The 7,950-nt window shown below is 40.6% G+C and overlaps 1 pseudogene; it reads right to left on the bottom strand.

The window, feature by feature from the left end:
• On the bottom strand, positions 6,493-7,729 carry Gm5560 (predicted pseudogene 5560; annotated as a pseudogene).

Raw genomic sequence — 7,950 nt, 5'->3', positions numbered from 1 at the left:
TGTAGATGTACCACATTTTCTGTATCCATTCCTCTGTTGAGGGGCATCTAGGTTCTTTCCAGCTTCTGGCTATTATAAATAAGGCTGCTATGAACATAGTGGAGCATGTGTCCTTCTTACCTGTTGGGGCATCTTCTGGATATATGCCCAGGAGAGGTATTGCTGGATCCTCCGGTAGTACTATGTCCAGTTTTCTGAGGAACCGCCAGACTGATTTCCAGAGTGGTTGTACAAGCCTGCACTCTCACCAACAATGGAGGAGTGTTCCTCTTTCTCCACATCCTCGCCAGCATCTGCTGTCACCTGAATTTTTGATCTTAGCCATTCTGACTGGTGTCAGAATGGCTAAGCAATTCTTATAAAGGAATTCTTATAAGCAATTCTTATAAAGGAAAACATTTGACTGGGGCTGGCTCACAGTTTTAGATGCTTAATCCATTATTATCATAGTGGGAAACGTGGAGACATCCAGGTAGATAAGATACTGAAGAAGGAACGAAGGGTTCGACATCTTGATTGGAAGGCAGCTAAAGGAGTCTTCTGAAAGCAGCCAGGAGATCTCAAAGCCTACCCTCACACTTCTTCCAACAAGGTCACACCTACTAAAACAAGGCCACACCTACTGGAACAAGGCCACACCTCCTAATAGTGCCACTCCCTGTGGACCAAACATTCTAACACATGAGTCTATGGGGGCCAAACCTATTCAATCCACCACACAGGGCTTCTCAAAGCATTAATATATTAATGTCAAAAATGAATCTCCTAAAATAGGATTTTTTTTTTTAGTTTGAGTTTCTAAACTTCTTTATGAATGAAATGAAATTCTTTGAGATGAAGTAGCAAACATTCACCATCCTTAGATGTCACTGGAAAAAAAAAGCAGATATTCCTACTATGTATCTTAGGACCATTTTCTTTACCTAAACTCTATTTGAAACCTGCATAACAAACAGTTAAGACACTGAAGTTGTAGTTTCCTCCTGAAAGACTTTGTTTCTTTTATTTGACATACTTGAAATTATGCATGAAGCCAGGATAGCAACCTTTCCGCAAGGTGGAGTGGAAGAGCAGCCGTCTTCAGAGGTGTTCTGTAGGGATCACTCACACAGTGCTTGATGGGCTATGAGAATCTTTGACACAGCTTCCACAGACTTCAGCTTCTATGGTTAGTGAAGGCAGTGTTTCAGCCACAGGAATGAGAATTGGATACAAAAAAGAATGTTCTTCAGCCTCTCTCCATAACTCCACAGTAACTCTGTGAGGTCAGGGTCCTCTCATGTACAATTATCTCTTCCATCTATAGAGAATAGGATGTAGCAGCCAGAAAAAAATAACCATAAAACTCTGTAGATATTTGTTGAATTATCAGTTAGATAAAATAACCTAAATATTTAATAAACACATTATAGTAAAAATTATAGTTTGTGATGAGTTGGATTTTTTTTAAGCATAGCAGACAATAATTACTTTGTTTGTATGTAGAGTCTCTGTTGGCCATTGTTCCTGAGAAATTGTTTTATTCTTTTCATAAATGCAGTTCTTAGGATGCTGCTCATTAGTCAGCCTGCATTCTCGAGGTAGTGAAAGTTGACTCACTCAAAGCCTGACCTTTCTAAACATTTCACATCTTCCATTTGAAAGGGAGGGAGAGAAAGATGCTACTTTCCCCCTAACCTTCACACTTTGATCCTTTGGTTAATTGGGGATAATCTCCCTTTTAACTTTGCCAAATATTGCAGAATATTTTCAGTAAATGTCACCATAAATTGAAAGCTACATTAACAGAGTCGGTGTGATTCCTTTTTTTTTTTTTTGATCAATATAACAAACTTATTTATTGCTCTATGCTTCCCCTATTAGTATTAATTTTCCAGATTGATAAAGGGTGTCAGGAAGAGAGTCGTTTAAGATTCTCACCCTTTAGCCTGACCAGGATTTTAATTGTTGCCATAAATAGACAATAGAATTTTTTAATACCTTAAAGAGAAATATGTATGCTACTAGTCTGATTGTTCTGTGTCCTCACTATGCAAGTATTTATTTAACATTGCAAAAATGATTAGTCCAGCATACTGGTAAAACAAAAACAAAAACAAAAAAAAAAGGAAGAAAAATAAACTGTCTTGTGGCTGATAATCTCATTCAGGAATAAGACAGTTTCTGCTCCAACCGCTCTTACCTGCATCCTGGGAAGCACATTCGATCTGATCCTTGTTTTGAGTTTTGCCTATAAAATTAGGAGATGATCTGGCTTGTGGGTTTTCTTTAAAACTGAGTTCAGAGAACCTACATGCTGACTTCACTCAAGATGTGTTCAGCTATTTCTACTGAGGTACTTTCTAAGGGAAATGTGACACAGCTGTGAGAGAATCAGGAAATAGAATTTAACAACAGTACATTTCTAAGAAATGACTTACACATCAACTTCACTCCCCCTCCCAGGACAAAGCTCATAACTGTTTGTTTATTCTCTTTATATGCAGAGCAGGTAAAACAAGAGGACACAGCACAGTGTCGGATTCTATAAGGAAAGCCAACAACACAAGGTCAGAGACTCATAAACTACAAGTCTGTTAAGCAAGGAACTTAACTGTAATGTGCCCCTGGAGTAAAATTTCCCCTTAATGGAAACTACCTTATGGTCTCTTGGTCTCCTTGCTGTTCACTGTAGTTAATCATGACCACAGCATGTGTGTATAATTTCTTCTTTGAACTTCCAAAATGTGAAGGAAAAGGAAGGACTGCCCTAAATTTCTACCCCAAACTTCACAACGTCCCTGAAGCACCAGGGTATGGACTGAGTTGTTCAGAGAAATTATTCACCTAGGAGAAGAGTCATGGGGTGTGAGCAGATGACAGGAAAAGGTGCCTCCCTAGCTAATGTATCATATATATATATATAATAGAAAACTGTGTGCTGCAGACCAGAGGAGTTGACAGACATGCTGTGTGTCTATTTCAAGGTCATAGACAATGCTAGAACTCAGGCACACAGCCAGTTACATAAACTATAAATTTGTGATCTCATAAAATATTTTTGTCTTTATAGAGAAAACACATGTACCATATATGTGTGTATGCATATATATACACACATCCCTCAGATATATGAATATGTATATTTCTCTGTCTTATATTTAGTTTCCTCTTAGTATAACACATTTTCTCTTTTAAAGGGTAGAATATAAATTCTTTTTTAATTACTTTTTTTTTTTTACCGTCCACTCATTACCCCACTCCTGGTCCGCCCTCCCACACTTCCTCTTCCCATTTCTTCACCTCCTCTGTCTCCAAGACAATGTCCCCAACACCCCACCTCCACCAGGCTTCCCAACTCCCCAGGGCCTCAAGTCTCTCAAGGGTTAGGAGCATCTTTTCTCACTGAGGCCAGACCAGGCAGTCCTCTGCTGTATATGTGTCCGAGGGTGGGTGGGATGGGGTGGGGTGGGGCTGGGAAGGGCTCAAACCAGCTCCTGTATGCTTCCTGGTTGGTGGCTCAGTGTCTGAGAGATCTGAAGGGTCGTTATTGCATTTCTTCACTCATCATGACAAACTCCAATATTTCATCTACAACACACTAACTTAAAGAGCACACATGATCTCAGTATGACCCCAAAGCCCTCTTGCCATCTTGAGTGGAAGCTAATATGTTCTCACTGTTGCATCTAGGTTTCCACTTGGAACAGCAGTCTTAACTCTCACTTTGCTATTTTACTCAAAGCTTCCGAAGACTCCGACCTGAACTCACACACAAAACAGCAAGAACTGATTTCTATAAAATGGTCTTGCAGACGATCTTCTGAAAACTGTGTGTGCGGATCAGGATGCTTTAGTTAATAACCTCTTAACTGGAGTTTTAGGACAATACAGATATACACAGTTCATTGATTGGCAGTTCTAGAATTTCAAATGAGGAGGGAGGGCTCTTTGTTGCAGTTCTATATATATGCAAAAGGAGCATTTGCAAATATACAGCTGATTTGGTCTAGCAACGTATATGTTCATATCTGGAAAGATATTAAATATCCTAAATTTAATACCCATTCTTCCCCCCAATTAAACAATTATTAAATATATAATTTAACAATTCCATGGTTCATATGTAAGACTTATACCATCTATTTTTAAACTAAAAATAAAAAAGGTCCAGGATTCAAAAACATACCTTATGATTATAAAAGAATAAAACTAAGAAAAAAATCAGACTTTGGCTGTACTCATAGATCTGGACCATGGCAGTTGGCAAAGGAGATTTAAAATTTGTCATGACCATTAGATCCAAAGATTACTAAATATCAATAATCAAAGGACATTTTGCATCATTTGTCCCTACATTTTCTCAATTTTTATCCTTCACTCTTTGCTCAGATGCACAGACCATTCCCCAGGCATGGGGGACAATCCTACAGAGAAATATTTTCAAATGTTATTTATCCCTTTGCATATTAACTTCAACTCTTTATAAGATTTCCACCTGGTTATCAATTGTTATTATAAAACCTGGCCACAATCATAGTAAGACAAGCAATAAACTTTGCCTTTCATCTAAGTTAAAGGAAATATTTTCTCAAGAAGCCAACTTGAAAGAGACAATTTAATTATCACTTCTTAGGGATAATTCCCTTCACAAAACTCCATCCTACACTCTCTGTTCTCTACAGGAGACACTGACCAGTCCTGTGCGCTATAGTCATAAGTCTTGTGTGATACACCACAGATTTGAGCTTAGAGTGAATCCATTTAATTGTATGATCATTTACATGCTATTAATATTAATCACATTCCTCAGATGAGCTAATTAGTGTCCACTCTCAAAAACAGAAGCATACTGAACTTCTATTTTCCAGTGTAGGCACACAATGACAGTTACTTTCTCCAGCATTCTCATCCCCTTCTTTATTAAACTACACCACTGCTAGGTTTGTATGACTAATTTGTGGATAATAATAATAATAATACAACTTATTTATTAAGTAAATTTTATTATATTGACCAGAACAACAATGATGACAAAAATGGAAGCCCAAGAGGGTGAGATAAATCCCTAGTTTAGATCCTAAAGGAAAGATCACGTTTAACCAAAATATACAATTGGTCCACCCTGAAAAAATTATAAGCCAGAGGGGCAGTGTCTTGGAATCTTGTACACATTACTTGAGCAAGAGCAGCTGGAATTATGGGGAAGGATAACCCAGCATCCAGTGAGAGCCTTAGGCACAGCTTCTATCCTGAGGTTAAAAAAAGAAAAAAAGTGCCTTTGGCTCAATCCACATGAATTCTCATTGTATTAAATGTTATCAAAAGGAATGAGAGATAATTATAAGACTAAAGAATAACAGTGGGCTGGAGAGATGGCTCAGCCGTTAAAGGCTAGGCTCACAACCAAAAATATAAGAATAACAGTGGTGCTGATCTTTTACAGTGGTCACCTCTGAAGAGGCTGTATACTCAGGCTGTCGAGCGCTATAGTTAGAACTCTCAGCTTCAAGGTCTCCATGGTATCAGGAGGAACACAAGAAGAGCTGAAACTTGCATGGGGACAACCTAAGGAATGAGTTACTCCACCAAGAATACTGAAAATATCATTCTTACAGTTATGAGGCAAAAATTACAGCTCAAACCAGCCACTGCCTGGATATCAACGCTGAGATAAGCTTTGCATTTCGGGCAGGGCTGCTGCACTGATTCACTTGGTAGATTACTTGCTGTGTAAGATTGTGGGTCAGAGTTCTAATCCCCAGTTCCCACACGGATGTCCAGGAGGCATACTGGCCCATCTGGGATCCCAGCCCTCCTGATACAGAAACAAAATGCCCCAGAGCAAGCTCACTAGATGAATTAGTTGAATTGGTGAGCTCTGAATTAATTGAATATATAAAGTGGAGGAAGAAAAGTACTAGACAATAACTTCTGACCTCCACATGCACACACACACACACACACACACACACACACACACACACATACATGTGCATCTGTAGACACATGTGCAAGTATGCACACACACATACTAACACTAAGAAAGACAAACACATTCCCAAACAATCTCTCTCTCTCTCTCTCTCTCTCTCTCTCTCTCTCTCTCTCTCTCTCTCTCTCTCTCCACACACACACACACACACACACACACACCACTAGTAAGGACAAAGGAAAATGTAGGCATTACTTGCTTCCTCTTCCTCTTAACTCTATACCTGCCATTTCCAGTGACTAAATGGGGATGACATGATCCAAAGAAAACAGTAAGATAACTTAAAAGTTTCTATTGATACCATCTCTGGTCTTTATTTCCTGACAGATGACATATCAGCTAACAATGACAGCATTTGGGCACATAAGTTAGTTACCAAAAATGCTTTTAAAAGCTTATGCCTAAAATCAGAATTCCTGCTTCCTTGGGTGGTCGGCACCCATCTTTCTTCGAGAGATTGTTTGGATGTCCTGGCAGGGGAGAACAGTTTCTCCTGGATGCTTTTTTTTTTTTGGTTTTGGTTTTAGGTATTTTTATTTCTTCAATTTTTTATTATCAGGAGTGACTGAAATAAAAAATATAATTGAGTCCCATCATCATTGTCATTATGGAAATGGCTTTAAGAGAAAACGGGTCAGATGAATATTATTGCTTCTCACTTTTCAACTGGTAAATAGTTGCCACTGATAAAACAGACAAGCCCAGAGAGTCTGTCCAGAATGTTCAAGATATGGTATATCATACAACATGCCCGTTCTCGGGGAGAACACCTAGGACTTAATTATGTGAACTTCTTGATCTCATCGTACAAGACAAGCACAAAGGCGCCACCCATGCCTCTGAGAACGTTGGACCGTGCGCCCTTGAAAAAAGCCTTGCTCCCTTCATCGCGCGCGATCTTCCGCCAGCAGTCAAGCGTGCCTGTGTACATGATATCAGTTCCTTTGCGTCCAGACTGCATCATCATACGACGGCGAACCGTGTCAAAAGGATAGGAAGTCTGGCCAACGACAGCAGTGACAGACTGTGCAATCATCCAGCTGATGAAGATGTGAGTATTCTTGGGATCTGGGAGCATTCCCTTTGCAGTGTCATAGATACCAAAGTAGGCAGCTCTGTAGATGATAATGCCCTGTACTGACACATTAAAGCCTTGGTACAGGCCCTTAATTCCATCAGATTTGTAGATCTTAACCAGGCAGTCACCAAGGCCTTTGAATTCCCTTTCAGCTCCAGCTTTGCCCACATCAGCTGCTAGACGGGTACGGGCAAAATCAAGAGGGTGCACAAAGCACAAAGATGTAGCTCCAGCGGCACCACCTGATGCCAGGTTCCTTGCAAAGTAGCGCCAGAACTGGGTCCTCTTGTCCACACCACCCAGAAAGATCTGCTTGTATTTATCTTTGAAGGAAAAGTTGAGAGCCTGGGTGGGGAAGTATCTGATGACATTGGCCAGGTTCCCACGCCAGAAGGACAGGACTCCCTGTTCCTTGGGGATACGAACCACGCAGTCTTTGATGCCCTTGTAATGCTTATCTGCCGTGATTTGCTTGCTGGCATGCTGCACCTGCAGCAGCAGCTTGACCCTCTCGATGGGTGCTACCGCTGTCTTGGAGATGGCTGTGGCCACTCCACCGGCCAAGAAGTCCTTGGCAAAGGACACAGCGGCATCTGTCATGTTGAAAGCAAAAAAAGAAGAGGCAGGTGAGTGCGGGACAGGACTGGGTTGACAACCGGCTTTGACTCCCGGGCTCTTTCTCCTGGATTCTTGACTACAAACAGGGCCTCTTCTATTCCAGGAAAGCAGATGAACCTGCAGTTTCAGGAGGAACAGACACGGAGTGGTGAGGAAGAGGATGGAGAGAGTGAACACTCACCCTAGCCAGGCAGATCAGTGGAATCAACCCTGGTGCTCATCTGGATGAGAGATGTCGCAGCTACAGTCAAAAGTTCTAGGAGCAGAGATACCATCTAGA

The sequence above is a fragment of the Mus musculus genome, chromosome 5 (assembly GCF_000001635.26).
Source record: "Mus musculus strain C57BL/6J chromosome 5, GRCm38.p6 C57BL/6J".
In the NCBI taxonomy this organism is placed as follows: domain Eukaryota; kingdom Metazoa; phylum Chordata; class Mammalia; order Rodentia; family Muridae; genus Mus; species Mus musculus.
Note: the sequence above shows the minus strand (reverse complement) of the source record. Positions and strands in the feature narration are given on the sequence as shown.